Source organism: Hydractinia symbiolongicarpus, chromosome 3 (assembly GCF_029227915.1).
Source record: "Hydractinia symbiolongicarpus strain clone_291-10 chromosome 3, HSymV2.1, whole genome shotgun sequence".
Lineage (NCBI taxonomy): Eukaryota > Metazoa > Cnidaria > Hydrozoa > Anthoathecata > Hydractiniidae > Hydractinia > Hydractinia symbiolongicarpus.
The window spans coordinates 35,568,633-35,584,826 of record NC_079877.1 but is presented as its reverse complement, the minus strand read 5'-3'; positions in this window follow the sequence as shown (position 1 = coordinate 35,584,826).

Below are 16,194 nucleotides of genomic sequence, written 5' to 3'. Positions count from 1 at the left end.
TATCACCAGTAATATGAAATTTATATATTCTATCATTAGGATAGTACTGTAGTTTTTCTATAGATTTGTTACAAGACTCTTGTAACAAAAAACTTCCAATCTAACAAATCACGTGTGTTCTTGGATATTCCATCCTTATGACTAAATGTGTATATTTACCATCTTTTAGCCTTTCCTTAACCTTCTGGATCTCCGATGATTCAATGACATCATTCTCTTCGTGGATAGTTGCGAGATCATGTCTGTCCTTCGGATACCACACATATAACATTTTTGCCTGCCTTCGTAAGTTCTTCGGTATCGCGGTGTATGATTGTGTAAGTAACCACATTGTGTGGTTTCGATGACGACCGCTGATGGCCAGCTCTAGCAGCGGTTGCCTCTTTTTATCCAGTTTTTCATCCGCGATAATGTCATCGATCAGGAATAATGTTTTGTATCCCGCGAATAAATCCGTCATCTTTTGGATCCATTCATACAACATACCTCTGGGCTCAACTAGAATCACATATCTGTCGTTCCAAAACCATTTTCGACACATATATGTCTTATTCCATCTTAATGTTGGACATATAATCACAATGAAATCGAAGTGATCAAAGTATTCACTCTCTAGTAGCGTTACTACGCGTTTGGATTTTCCGCAGCCGGTTGGACCGACGAATAGTGCCGTGTGGGGATCTTTCATGTAGTCCATCTTAATATAGTACATCCATAATTTCACCGTTTTGAATATTTAATTGAGCATCCATGATTAGATATATGTAAGCGTTTAAGGATCCCGCTGTTTCGGCCGTCTTTTCAACTTGCAGTGTGATACCCTCACTCGCATTTTCAATCCGTCGACCGGTCCCGTGCAGTGAGTTTTCATCTATGGTTCTGAAATCCAGCCATAGAGCATATTTCGTGGTTAGGTAGTCCGCGACCTTCACATCGTGTAATTGTAAATGTTTTTGTATTTCACCTGCGTTACCATCCCTTTGCTTACCCTCAGCGAAATACTTGCATATTTCACCATAATGCTCAAACAGTTGCATCCCCTGAGCGAAAAGTTGGTTAGGCTTACCCTCAACTATTGCGTATACCTTTTTAATTTTCGGATTGTAGAACTTACTAGTATCTCGTTTGTAGGCTTGTTCGTCTTCAAACAAAACCAATATACCCTTCAGAGACTTGCAAGGTGTATTGAATGACCAATTCCACGTTGTGTCCGACTTATCCACCCTAATTTGTCTATGTCTCAGAAATCTGTCATAAAGTACAGCCATGTTTTCGTATTCATTTGAGATGAATCTGGCAAGTGTGGGTTGTGTCACAATCTCATATTCGAGAGATATGTTGGAGATTTTGTGTTTAGCATCCGGTGCCGGTGCCGAGGCCGAACCGGAAGGTTTGGTAGGTGTTGATAGTACTACCCTGTCATAATTGTTGAATGTTATTTCATAACACAGCCTATTACCTAATCCAGCCTGATAATATGGGATCGTGCTATCCAACATTTCAAAATCCAGAGGTATGGTAAACTTGTTTTTATACGCATCATAGATTGCTTTGTCCGCTACCTCCCATGTATCTTTATCCGCGGCTCCAACTCTCAGTTTCATGCAATTTTCCGTGCAACCATCATCGGATATGATACCCTGTCTGATTGAGTTCCCCTTCTCATGCTTTGTCAGCCATAAATCTCTGTAGCACCCGAAAAGATCAAAGTCATCAATGCTCAGAATCTCGGTACCCTCGAACTTGATAGCTACCTTTTTAACAATTGCCCTCCCGATGTTAGAGACCAATGTTCTCTTCGTGTCGGCTTTTGATTCCAGATCAATGTCGAAACTTAGTTTCGAAGTACCCGGAACAATGACATCATCGTTACCTAAATTAGGGAACCTAATCAGGAGTAACTGGTTCTGATCAATCTCACTTGGGTTGTGAGTGACAATTACTTTTTGATGCGTTCCTTTTACGCCATGTGCGATTCTAAGTGAACGTTCTGGGTTTAACTTTTTCCCGTATTCCATGCTATTCCATATTACTTTTATTTTATTTTACTTTAATTCGGTTAATGCTAGCTATATGTATCATCCGTCCACCGTATCTCTTATGTGTAGGGTAACTGTTGTCTTCATACCACCCCATAGCACCTTACCATCCTGACCCGTGACTCTCATGGTAAGTGATTGAAGTAAACCTTTCTTTAGTTTCTTATATTGTGGGTTTTTCGGTTCATTAAATGTGAAATCACCATACTCGGATATATGATATGTCATCAGGTTGTTGCTATATTCACCATCTTTAAGATTTAATGAATTATCCAATTCATTAAGATTAAAATGTAGTTCCGTTATACCCCCCTAGATTGAATATTTTACCCAACTTAGATTTTATAGCTAGTTGTGATGATTTTACATCACCTCTCACGATTGAATTCAACTCCCTCCCCGTGTAGTGCTGACCCTGTAGTAACCTAACCTTGGTAACTCCATCATCCAAGAGTATATCTATGGGATCTGCAACCACATATGTGACATTGTCTGAAAACGTCTCCACGATCGCAACCTCCTTTGTACCATGCGAGTTGTCTATCGGTTGATACAAATAGATTTTCTTCTCGCTATTTACGTCCTTTATTGTGATATACATTATTATATTAGAGATTGTGAATATATTTAAATCAAAGAATGGATGACATTTTCAGATATAACCCGAATGCGACATATAAACCAAATGGAGGTCTGGATCTTCAAATATTGAGCGCTAGGGATCTGTACAAACAGGCTATTATTGTGTCTGAAAGTGGTTCTTTCCCCGCTTCCTTTCCTAATATTTTTACCAATTATAAACTTAGTCAAAACGTGCAACGTATGAGAATTTTGAATGAGCAACCTTTTAGACTATGGCAAACCCAGCTAAATTTCGCCACTTGGTGCGCTTCAAGTGCCTGTGGGGTAAGTTCCGAACACCTTAAGGATGGTAGATCTATGGTCAGGTCAATATATCGTTTTCATGTGTATTATCACATTAGACGAATCATTAAGCGCCTGCAGACACCTCTACCCTTTGAGAATAGTTTTAATCAATATGATAATCCCTATTCAAATGAGAAATTTCTAAAAATCTGTGGCGAGTATGATGTTGATTCCAACCCCATGAAATACAGAGGTCAGTACTTTTTCAGTTCATATCAAAAAAGACGTAAAGACTATCCAACTCCCGGGTTGAGTTATTTCACTAACGACTCCATGACGCGGTGGATTGTGGAAAAATCGATGGATTTACAAAAACGGGCCTTGTGAAGATCTCTAGCAGTGTTAGAGCCTATGCCTATCTAGTTCTTAGTTCTCAGGCCTCGGCACGCTCCTCCATCCTTGGTAATGATTCAAGTGCTCTGACCGCCCAAAGAGTTTTTATGAATAACCTTGAAGACATTGTTAACCGTAGGGTTGATATTCAGGAGGCTATTAAGCGTTATCAGGATACGTTAAACTACGCTTCAAGTAAGGTTGATTATTCGGTTGGACAAGGTATTTATATGATACCTAGTGACATGAATCTCAGAATTAAGACCGGTGTGGTGGGTTACAACAACAAGATTTTGATATCTGGTGAGGATCTTACCATCGGTATTAATCGAAAGATCAATGTTACCGAAAAAACAACCGAATCACATAAAAAGATAACTAAAAAGAAGCCGGTAACACCCGATCATCCTGATCATCCTGATAAACACATTACCGTACACCACGTGGATACTACAGATAAACACATTACGGGTACTACCGGTGTTAGTGATACTAGCGCTACCGGTGGTAGTACACATGAAGATGAGAAGATCACTCTTATTTTATCTTTGACAGCAGCATTTGGTATATGGTATGCTTTCCGATAGAATCTTGAAAGTGGTATAAAGAGATATAATCGTGAATATAAACACAATGGATTTTCCAACAGTTGAAGAATTTGAACAAAACATAGAACAAGTTGCTCCAATCATAAAGTGGAGGGATCTACCTGAAAACGAGATTTACCTTGTTAAATATGTGAAAGAGATGGAAATATCGGGACCTGGTGCTCTTTCTGAAAAATCTATGTATGCGGAGATTCAAGATAGAATAGGAAATAAATATAAGACATGGTTGCCCACAAGACTTTGTGTTGAATTGAAGGATTATGGTTCGAAGGTTGATGCCTTTGTCAGATCAAATGGTCTCAAACAATCTCAAAAGAATCATCAAAATCGATTCTTCAGTTATGACATTATGTGGTGCTAAACCTTGCAACATTGCAATCATCTTTACTTGTTTCTGGTAAAGATAGACACATATCACTATAATTTATAGGACACAACAGGGGAGGGTGGGGAGGGACCCATGGGACGGGGAGGGGGTGGGGGATGGAGGGGGTTTTGGACGGATATTATAACATGCTCTATAATTTAACGTAAAGTGCTAACGGATTTTATGGACTCTTCTATCGTTGATTTAACGGGCATGATCTATGATTTGACGTGGAGTGGTAAAGTGCTAAGGGATTTTATGGACCTTTTACGTTGATTTAACGTGGATGCCCGCTTATTTGACATGATTGTCCTAGGATCGGCATTTTCCTATCTCTAAAGTACCCAGGGAGTAAACTCATTTCCCGAACGAATTTTTAAATTATTTTTTCACCACTAAAACGCATGAGACTTGTAGTTTTCAGAAATGTTTTCATTTTTGATGAGACGCTTAATGAACGTGGCTTATTCGCCGGCAAACGAAAACCAGCGATTTCCCGTAAATCCCGCACTCGGCCCGTATAGTCAAAAGTATACAAAGAAAGTACCCAGGGTGTATACTCATTTCCGGAATGATTTTTTAAATTATTATTTCACCACTAAAGCCCATGAGACTTGTAGTTTTTAAAAATGTTTTCATTTTTGATGAGACGCTGAATAAAAGAAGTTTAAACGCCGGCAAACGAAAACCCGCGACTTCCTGTAAATTCCGGACTCGGCCCGTATAGTCAAAAGTATACAAAGAAAGTACCCAGGGAGTAAACTCATTTCCCGAACGATTTCTTAAAATATTTTTTCACCACTAAAACGCATGAGACTTGTAGTTTTCAAAAATGTTTTCATTTTTGATGAAACGCTGAATAAAAGAAGTTTAATCGCCGGCAAACGAAAACCTGCGATTTCCCGTAAATCCCGGACTCGGCCCGTATAGTCAAAAGTATACAAAGAAAGTACCCGGGGTGTAAACTCATTTCCCGAACGATTTTTTAAATTATTAGTTCACCACTAAAGCCCATGAGACTTATAGTTTTTAAAAATGTTTTCATTTTTGATGAGACGCTGAATAAAAGAAGTTTAATCGCCGGCAAACGAAAACCCGCCATTTCCCGTTAACCCCGGACTCGGTCCGTATAGTCAAAAGTATACAAAGAAAGTACCCAGGGAGTAAACTCATTTTAAGAAAGAATTTTTAAAATAATTTTTTCACCACTACAACGCATGAGACTTGTAGTTTTTAAAAATGTTTTCATTTTTGATGAGACGCTGAATAAAAGAAGTTTAATCGCCGGCAAACGAAAACCCGCCATTTCCCGTAAACCCCGGACTCGGCCCGTATAGTCAAAAGTATACAAAGAAAGTACCCAGGGAGTAAACTCATTTTCCGAACGATTTTTTAAATTATTTTTTCACCACTACTACGCATGAGACTTGTAGTTTTCAAAAACGTTTTCATTTTTGATGAGACGCTGAATAAAAGAAGTTTAATCGCCCTCAAACGAAAATCCGCGATTTCCCGTAAATCCCGGACTCGGCCCGTATAGTCCAAAGTATACAAAGAAAGTACCCAGGGAGTAAACTCATTTCCCGAACGATTTTTTAATTTTTTTTTTCACCACTAAAACGCATGAGACTTGTAGTTTTCAAAAACGTTTTCATTTTTGATGAGACGCTTAATGAAAGAGGTTTAATCGCCGGCAAACGAAATCCCGCGATTTCCCGTAAATCCGGGGCTTGGCCCGTATAGTCGAATGTATACAAAGAAAGTACCCAGGGAGTAAACTCATTTCCCGAACGATTTTTTAATTTTATTTTCACCAATAAAACGCATGAGACTTGTAGTTTTAAAAAATGTTTTCATTTTTGATGAGACGCTTAATGAAAGAGGTTTAATCGCCAGCAAACGAAAACCCGCGATTTCCCGTAAATCCCGGGCTTGGCCCGTATAGTCGAATGTATACAAAGAAAGTACCCTGTGAGTCAACTCATTTCCAGAACGATTTTTTAAATTATTTTTTCACCACTAAAACGCATAAGACTTGTAGTTTTTAAAAATGTTTTCATTTTTGATGAAACGCTGAATAAAAGAAGTTTAATCGCCGGCAAACGAAAACCCGTGATTTCCCGTAAATCCCGGGCTTGGCCCATTTAGTCAAAAGTATACAAAGAAAGTACCCAGGGAGTAAACTCATTTTCTGAACGAGTTTTTTAATTATTTTTTCACCACTACAACGCATGAGACATGTAGTTTTCAAAAATGTTTTCATTTTTGATGAAACGCTGAATAAAAGAAGTTTAATCGCCGGCAAACGAAAACCCGCGACTTCCTGTAAATTCCGGACTCGGCCCGTATAGTCAAAAGTATACAAAGAAAGTACCCAGGGAGTAAACTCATTTCCCGAACGATTTCTTAAAATATTTTTTCACCACTAAAACGCATGAGACTTGTAGTTTTCAAAAATGTTTTCATTTTTGATGAAACGCTGAATAAAAGAAGTTTAATCGCCGGCAAACGAAAACCTGCGATTTCCCGTAAATCCCGGACTCGGCCCGTATAGTCAAAAGTATACAAAGAAAGTACCCGGGGTGTAAACTCATTTCCCGAACGATTTTTTAAATTATTAGTTCACCACTAAAGCCCATGAGACTTATAGTTTTTAAAAATGTTTTCATTTTTGATGAGACGCTGAATAAAAGAAGTTTAATCGCCGGCAAACGAAAACCCGCCATTTCCCGTTAACCCCGGACTCGGTCCGTATAGTCAAAAGTATACAAAGAAAGTACCCAGGGAGTAAACTCATTTTCCGAACGATTTTTTAAATTATTTTTTCACCACTACAACGCATGAGACTTGTAGTTTTTAAAAATGTTTTCATTTTTGATGAGACGCTGAATAAAAGAAGTTTAATCGCCGGCAAACGAAAACCCGCCATTTCCCGTAAACCCCGGACTCGGCCCGTATAGTCAAAAGTATACAAAGAAAGTACCCAGGGAGTAAACTCATTTTCCGAACGATTTTTTAAATTATTTTTTCACCACTACTACGCATGAGACTTGTAGTTTTCAAAAACGTTTTCATTTTTGATGAGACGCTGAATAAAAGAAGTTTAATCGCCCTCAAACGAAAATCCGCGATTTCCCGTAAATCCCGGACTCGGCCCGTATAGTCCAAAGTATACAAAAAAAGTACCCAGGGAGTAAACTCATTTCCCGAACGATTTTTTAATTTTTTTTTTCACCACTAAAACGCATGAGACTTGTAGTTTTCAAAAACGTTTTCATTTTTGATGAGACGCTTAATGAAAGAGGTTTAATCGCCGGCAAACGAAATCCCGCGATTTCCCGTAAATCCGGGGCTTGGCCCGTATAGTCGAATGTATACAAAGAAAGTACCCAGGGAGTAAACTCATTTCCCGAACGATTTTTTAATTTTATTTTCACCAATAAAACGCATGAGACTTGTAGTTTTAAAAAATGTTTTCATTTTTGATGAGACGCTTAATGAAAGAGGTTTAATCGCCAGCAAACGAAAACCCGCGATTTCCCGTAAATCCCGGGCTTGGCCCGTATAGTCGAATGTATACAAAGAAAGTACCCTGTGAGTCAACTCATTTCCAGAACGATTTTTTAAATTATTTTTTCACCACTAAAACGCATAAGACTTGTAGTTTTTAAAAATGTTTTCATTTTTGATGAAACGCTGAATAAAAGAAGTTTAATCGCCGGCAAACGAAAACCCGCGATTTCCCGTAAATCCCGGGCTTGGCCCATTTAGTCAAAAGTATACAAAGAAAGTACCCAGGGAGTAAACTCATTTTCTGAACGAGTTTTTTAATTATTTTTTCACCACTACAACGCATGAGACATGTAGTTTTCAAAAATGTTTTCATTTTTGATGAGACGCTGAATAAAAGAAGTTTAATCGCCGGCAAACGAAAACCTGCGATTTCCCGTAAATCCCGGACTCGGCCCGTATAGTCAAAAGTATACAAAGAAAGTACCCAGGGAGTAAACTCATTTCCCAAACGATTTTTTAAATTATTATTTCACCACTAAAGCCTATGAGACTTGTAGTTTTTAAAAATGTTTTTTCATTTTTGATGAGACGCTGAATAAAAGAAGTTTAATAGCCGGCAAACGAAAACCCGCGATTTCCCGTAAATCCCGGACTCGGCCCGTATAGTCAAAAGTATACAAGGAAAGTACCCAGTGAGTAAACTCATTTCCCGAACGAATTTTTAAATTATTTTTTCACCACTAAAACGCTTGGGACTTGTTGTTTTCAAAAATGATTTCATTTTTGATGAGACGCTGAATAAAAGAAGTTTAATCGCAGGCAAACAAAAACCTGCGATTTCCCTTAAATCCTGGACTCGGCCCGTATTGTCAAAAGTATACAAACAAAGTACCCAGGGTGTAAACTAAATTCCCGAACGATTTTTTAAATTATTTTTTCACCACTAAAAGGCATGAGACTTGTAGTTTTCAAAAATGTTTTCATTTTTGATGAGACGCGGAATAAAAGAAGTTTAATCGCCGGCAAACGAAAACCTGCGATTTCCAGTAAATCCCGGACTCGGCCCGTATAGTCAAAAGTATACAAGGAAAGTACCCAGTGAGTAAACTCAATTCCCGAACGAATTTTTAAATTATTTTTTAACCACTAAAACGCATGAGACTTGTAGTTTTCAGAAATGTTTTCATTTTTGATGAGACGCCTAATGAAAGTGGTTTATTCGCTGGCAAACGAAAACCTGCGATTTCCCGTAAATCCCGGACTCGGCCCGTATAGTCAAAAGTATACAAAGAAAGTACCCAGGGTGTATACTCATTTCCCGAACGATTTTTTAAATTATTTTTTCACCACTAAAACGCATGAGACTTGTAGTTTTCAAAAATGTTTTCATTTTTGATGAGACGCTGAATAAAAAAAGTTTAAACGCCGGCAAACGAAAACCCGCGACTTCCCGTAAATCCCGGACTCGGCCCGTATAGTCAAAAGTATACAAAGAAAGTACCCAGGGAGTAAACTCATTTCCCGAACGATTTCTTAAAATATTTTTTCACCACAAAAACGCATGAGACTTGTAGTTTTCAAAAATGTTTTCATTTTTGATGAAACGCTGAATAAAAGAAGTTTAATCGCCGGCAAAGGAAAACCTGCGATTTCCCGTAAATCCCGGACTCGGCCCGTTTAGTCAAAAGTATACAAAGAAAGTACCCGGGGTGTAAACTCATTTCCCGAACGATTTTTTAAATTATTAGTTCACCACTAAAGCCCATGAGACTTATAGTTTTTAAAAATGTTTTCATTTTTGATGAGACGCTGAATAAAAGAAGTTTAATCGCCGGCAAACGAAAACCCGCCATTTCCCGTTAACCCCGGACTCGGTCCGTATAGTCAAAAGTATACAAAGAAAGTACCCAGGGAGTAAACTCATTTTCCAAACGATTTTTTAAATTATTTTTTCACCACTACAACGCATGAGTCTTGTAGTTTTTAAAATGTTTTCATTTTTGATGAGACGCTGAATAAAAGAAGTTTAATCGCCGGCAAACGAAAACCCGCCATTTCCCGTAAACCCCGGACTCGGCCCGTATAGTCAATAGTATACAAAGAAAGTACCCAGAGAGTAAACTCATTTTCCGAACGATTTTTTAAATTATTTTTTCACCACTACAACGCATGAGACTTTTAGTTTTCAAAAACGTTTTCATTTTGGATGAGACGCTGAAAAAAAGAAGTTTAATCGCCCTCAAACAAAAATCCGCGATTTCCCGTAAATCCCGGACTCGGCCCGTGTAGTCCAAAGTATACAAGGAAAGTACCCAGTGAGTAAACTCATTTCCCGAACGATTTTTAAAATTATTTTTTAACCACTAAAACGCATGAGACTTGTAGTTTTCAGAAATGTTTTCATTTTTGACGAGACGCTTAATGAAAGTGGTTTATTCGCCGGCAAACGAAAACCTGCGATTTCCCCTAAATCCCGGACTCGGCCCGTATAGTCAAAAGTATACAAAGAAAGTACCCAGGGAGTAAACTCATTTCCCGAACGATTTTTTAAAATATTTTTTCACTACTAAATCGCATGAGACTTGTAGTTTTCAAAAATGTTTTCATTTTTGATGAAACGCGGAATAAAAGAAGTTTAATCGCCGGCAAACGAAAACCTGCGATTTCCCGTAAATCCCGGACTCGGCCCGTATAGTCAAAAGTATACAAAGAAAGTACCCGGGGTGTAAACTCATTTCCCGAACGATTTTTTAAATTATTAGTTCACTACTAAAGCCCATGAGACTTATGGTTTTTAAAAATGTTTTCATTTTTAATGAGACGCTGAATAAAAGAATTTTAATCGCCGGCAAACGAAAACCCGCCATTTCCCGTTAACCCCGGACTTGGTCCGTATAGTCAAAAGTATACAAAGAAAGTACCCAGGGAGTAAACTGATTTTCCGAACGATTTTTTAAATTATTTTTTCACCACTACAACGCATGAGACTTGTAGTTTTTAAAAATGTTTTCATTTTTGATGAGACGCTGAATAAAAGAAGTTTAATCGCCGGCAAACGAAAACCCGCCATTTCCCGTAAACCCCGCACTCGGCCCGTATAGTCAAAAGTATACAAAGAAAGTACCCAGGGAGTAAACTCATTTTCCGAACGATTTTTTAAATTATTTTTTCACCACTACAACGCATGAGACTTGTAGTTTTCAAAAACGTTTTCATTTTTGATGAGACGCTTACTGAAAGAAGTTTAATCGCCAGCAAACGAAAACCCGCGATTTCCCGTAAATCCCGGGCTTGGCCCATATAGTCAAAAGTATACAAAGAAAGTACCCAGGGAGTAAACTCATTTTCCGAACGATTTTTTAAATTATTTTTTCACCACTACAACGCATGAGACTTGTAGTTTTCAAAAATGTTTTCATTTTTGATGAGACGCTGAATAAAAGAAGTTTAATCCCCGGCAAACGAAAACCTGCGATTTCCCGTAAATCCCGGACTCGGCCCGTATAGTCAAAAGTATACAAAGAAAGTACCCAGGGAGTAAGCTCATTTCCCAAACAATGTTTTAAATTATTATTTCACCACTAAAGCCTATGAGACTTGTAGTTTTTAAAAATGTTTTCATTTTTGATGAGACGCTGAATAAAAGAAGTTTAATAGCCGGCAAACGAAAACCCGCGATTTTCCGTAAATCCCGGACTCAGCCCGTATAGTCAAAAGTATACAAGGAAAGTACCCAGTGAGTAAACTCATTTCCCGAACGAATTATTAAATTAATTTTTCACCACTAAAACGCATGAGACTTGTAGTTTTCAAAAAGATTTCATTTTTGATGAGACGCTGAATAAAAGAAGTTTAATCGCCGGCAAACGAAAACCTGCGATTTCCCTTAAATCCTGGACTCGGCCAGTGTAGTCAAAAGTATACAAACAAAGTACCCAGGGTGTAAACTCAATTCCCGAACGATTTTTTAAATTATTTTTTCACCACTAAAAGGCATGAGACTTGTAGTTTTCAAAAATGTTTTCATTTTTGATGAGACGCTGAATAAAAGAAGTTTAATCGCCGGCAAACGAAAACCCGCCATTTCCCGTAAACCCCGCACTCGGCCCGTATAGTCAAAAGTATACAAAGAAAGTACCCAGGGAGTAAACTCATTTTCCGAACGTTTTTTTAAATTATTTTTTCACCACTACAACGCATGAGACTTGTAGTTTTTAAAAATGTTTTCATTTTTGATGAGACGCTGAACAAAAGAAGTTTAATCTCCGGCAAACGAAAACCCGCCATTTCCCGTAAACCCCGAATTTGGCCCGTATAGTCAAAAGTATACAAAGAAAGTACCCAGGGAGTAAACTCATTTCCCGAACGATTTTTTAAATTATTTTTTCACCACTAAAACGCATGAGGCTTTTTGTTTTCAAAAATGTTTTCATTTTTGATGAGACGCTTAATGAAAGAGGTTTAATCGCCGGCAAACGAAATCCCGCGATTTCCCGTAAATCCCGGGCTTGGCCCGTATAGTCGAATGTATACAAAGAAAGTACCCAGGGAGTAAACTCATTTCCCGAACGATTTTTTAATTTTTTTTTTCACCACTAAAACGCATGAGACTTGTAGTTTTCAAAAACGTTTTCATTTTTGATGAGACGCTTAATGAAAGAAGTTTATTCGCCGGCAAACGAAAACCTGCGATTACCCGTAAATCCCGGGCTTGGCCCATATAGTCAAAAGTATATAAAGAAAGTACCCAGGGAGTAAACTCATTTTTCGAACGATTTTTTAAATTATTTTTTCACCACTACAACGCATGAGACTTGTAGTTTTCAAAAATGTTTTCATTTTTGATGAGACGCTGAATAAAAGAAGTTTAATCCCCGGCAAACGAAAATCTGCGATTTCCCGTAAATCCTGGACTCGGCTTATAGTCAAAAGTATACAAAGAAAGTACCCAGGGAGTAAACTCATTTCCCAAACGATTTTTTGAATTATTATTTCACCACTAAATCCTATGAGACTTGTAGTTTTTAAAAATGTTTTCATTTTTGATGAGACGCTGAATAAAAGAAGTTTAATAGCCGGCAAACGAAAACCCGCGATTTTCCGTAAATCCCGGACTCGGCCCGTATAGTCAAAAATATACAAGGAAAGTACCCAGTGAATAAACTTATTTCCCGAACGAATTTTTAAATTATTTTTTCACCACTAAAACGCATGAGACTTGTAGTTTTCAAAAATGATTTCATTTTTGATGAGACGCTGAATAAAAGAAGTTTAATCGCCGGCAAACGAAAACCTGCGATTTCCCTTAAATCCTGGACTCGGCCCGTATAGTCAAAAGTATACAAACAAAGTACCCAGGGTGTAAACTCAATTCCCGAACGATTTTTTAAATTATTATTTCACCACTAAAAGGCATGAGACTTGTAGTTTTCAAAAATGTTTTCATTTTTGATGAGACGCGGAATAAAAGAAGTTTAATCGCCGGCAAACGAAAACCTGCGATTTCCCGTAAATCCCGGACTCGGCCCGTATAGTCAAAAGTATACAAGGAAAGTACCCAGTGAGTAAACTCATTTCCCGAACGAATTTTTAAATTATTTTTTCACCACTAAAACGCATGAGACTTGTAGTTTTCAGAAATGTTTTCATTTTTGATGAGACGCTTAATGAAAGTGGTTCATCGCCGGCAAACGAAAACCTGCGATTTCCCGTAAGTCCCGGACTCGGCCCGTATAGTCAAAAGTATACAAAGAAAGTACCCATGGTGTATACTCATTTCCCGAACGATTTTTTAAATTATTATTTCACCACTAAAGCCCATGAGACGTGTAGTTTTTAAAAATGTTTTCATTTTTGATGAGACGCTTAATGAAAGTGGTTTATTCGCCGGCAAACGAAAACCTGCGATTTTCCGTAAATCCCGGACTCGGCCCGTATAGTCAAATGTATACAAAGAAAGTACCCATGGTGTATACTCATTTCCCGAACGATTTTTTAAATTATTATTTCACCACTAAAGCCCATGAGACTTGTAGTTTTTAAAAATGTTTTCATTTTTGATGAGACGCTGAATAAAAGAAGTTTAAACGCCGGCAAACGAAAACCCGCGATTTTCCGTAAATCCCGGACTCGGCCCGTATAGTCAAAAGTATACAAGGAAAGTACCCAGTGAGTAAACTCATTTCCCGAACGAATTTTTAAATTATTTTTTCACCACTAAAACGCATGAGACTTGTAGTTTTCAAAAATGATTTCATTTTTGATAAGACGCTGAATAAAAGAAGTTTAATCGCCGGCAAACGAAAACCTGCGATTTCCCTTAAATCCTGGACTCGGCCCGTATAGTCAAAAGTATACAAACAAAGTACCCAGGGTGTAAACTCAATTCCCGAACGATTTTTTAAATTATTTTTTCACCACTAAAAGGCATGAGACTTGTAGTTTTCAAAAATGTTTTCATTTTTGATGAGACGCGGAATAAAAGAAGTTTAATCGCTGGCAAACGAAAACCTGCGATTTCCCGTAAATCCCGGACTCGGCCCGTATAGTCAAAAGTATACAAGGAAAGTACCCAGTGAGTAAACTCATTTCCCGAACGATTTTTTAAATTATTTTTTCACCACTAAAACGCATGAGATTTGTAGTTTTCAGAAATGTTTTCATTTTTGATGAGACGCTTAATGAAAGTGGTTTATTCGCCGGCAAACGAAAACCTGCGATTTTCCGTAAATCCCGGACTCGGCCCGTATAGTCAAATGTATACAAAGAAAGTACCCATGGTGTATACTCATTTCCCGAACGATTTTTTAAATTATTATTTCACCACTAAAGCCCATGAGACTTGTAGTTTTTAAAAATGTTTTCATTTTTGATGAGACGCTGAATAAAAGAAGTTTAATCCCCGGCAAACGAAAACCTGCGATTTCCCGTAAATCCCGGACTCGGCCCGTATAGTCAAAAGTATACAAAGAAAGTACCCAGGGAGTAAGCTCATTTCCCAAACGATGTTTTAAATTATTATTTCACCACTAAAGCCTATGAGACTTGTAGTTTTTAAAAATGTTTTCATTTTTGATGAGACGCTGAATAAAAGAAGTTTATTAGCCGGCAAACGAAAACCCGCGATTTTCCGTAAATCCCGGACTCAGCCCGTATAGTCAAAAGTATACAAGGAAAGTACCCAGTGAGTAAACTCATTTCCCGAACGAATTATTAAATTAATTTTTCACCACTAAAACGCATGAGACTTGTAGTTTTCAAAAAAATTTCATTTTTGATGAGACGCTGAATAAAAGAAGTTTAATCGCCGGCAAACGAAAACCTGCGATTTCCCTTAAATCCTGGACTCGGCCAGTGTAGTCAAAAGTATACAAACAAAGTACCCAGGGTGTAAACTCAATTCCCGAAAGATTTTTTAAATTATTTTTTCACCACTAAAAGGCATGAGACTTGTAGTTTTCAAAAATGTTTTCATTTTTGATGAGACGCTGAATAAAAGAAGTTTAATCGCCGGCAAACGAAAACCCGCCATTTCCCGTAAACCCCGCACTCGGCCCGTATAGTCAAAAGTATACAAAGAAAGTACCCAGGGAGTAAACTCATTCTCCGAACGTTTTTTTAAATTATTTTTTCACCACTACAACGCACGAGACTTGTAGTTTTTAAAAATGTTTTCATTTTTGATGAGACGCTGAACAAAAGAAGTTTAATCTCCGGCAAACGAAAACCCGCCATTTCCCGTAAACCCCGAATTTGGCCCGTATAGTCAAAAGTATACAAAGAAAGTACCCAGGGAGTAAACTCATTTCCCGAACGATTTTTTAAATTATTTTTTCACCACTAAAACGCATGAGGCTTTTTGTTTTCAAAAATGTTTTCATTTTTGATGAGACGCTTAATGAAAGAGGTTTAATCGCCGGCAAACGAAATCCCGCGATTTCCCGTAAATCCCGGGCTTGGCCCGTATAGTCGAATGTATACAAAGAAAGTACCCAGGGAGTAAACTCATTTCCCGAACGATTTTTTAATTTTTTTTTTCACCACTAAAACGCATGAGACTTGTAGTTTTCAAAAACGTTTTCATTTTTGATGAGACGCTTAATGAAAGAAGTTTATTCGCCGGCAAACGAAAACCTGCGATTACCCGTAAATCCCGGGCTTGGCCCATATAGTCAAAAGTATATAAAGAAAGTACCCAGGGAGTAAACTCATTTTTCGAACGATTTTTTAAATTATTTTTTCACCACTACAACGCATGAGACTTGTAGTTTTCAAAAATGTTTTCTTTTTTGATGAGACGCTGAATAAAAGAAGTTTAATCCCCGGCAAACGAAAACCTGCGATTTCCCGTAAATCCTGGACTCGGCTTATAGTCAAAAGTATACAAAGAAAGTACCCAGGGAGTAAA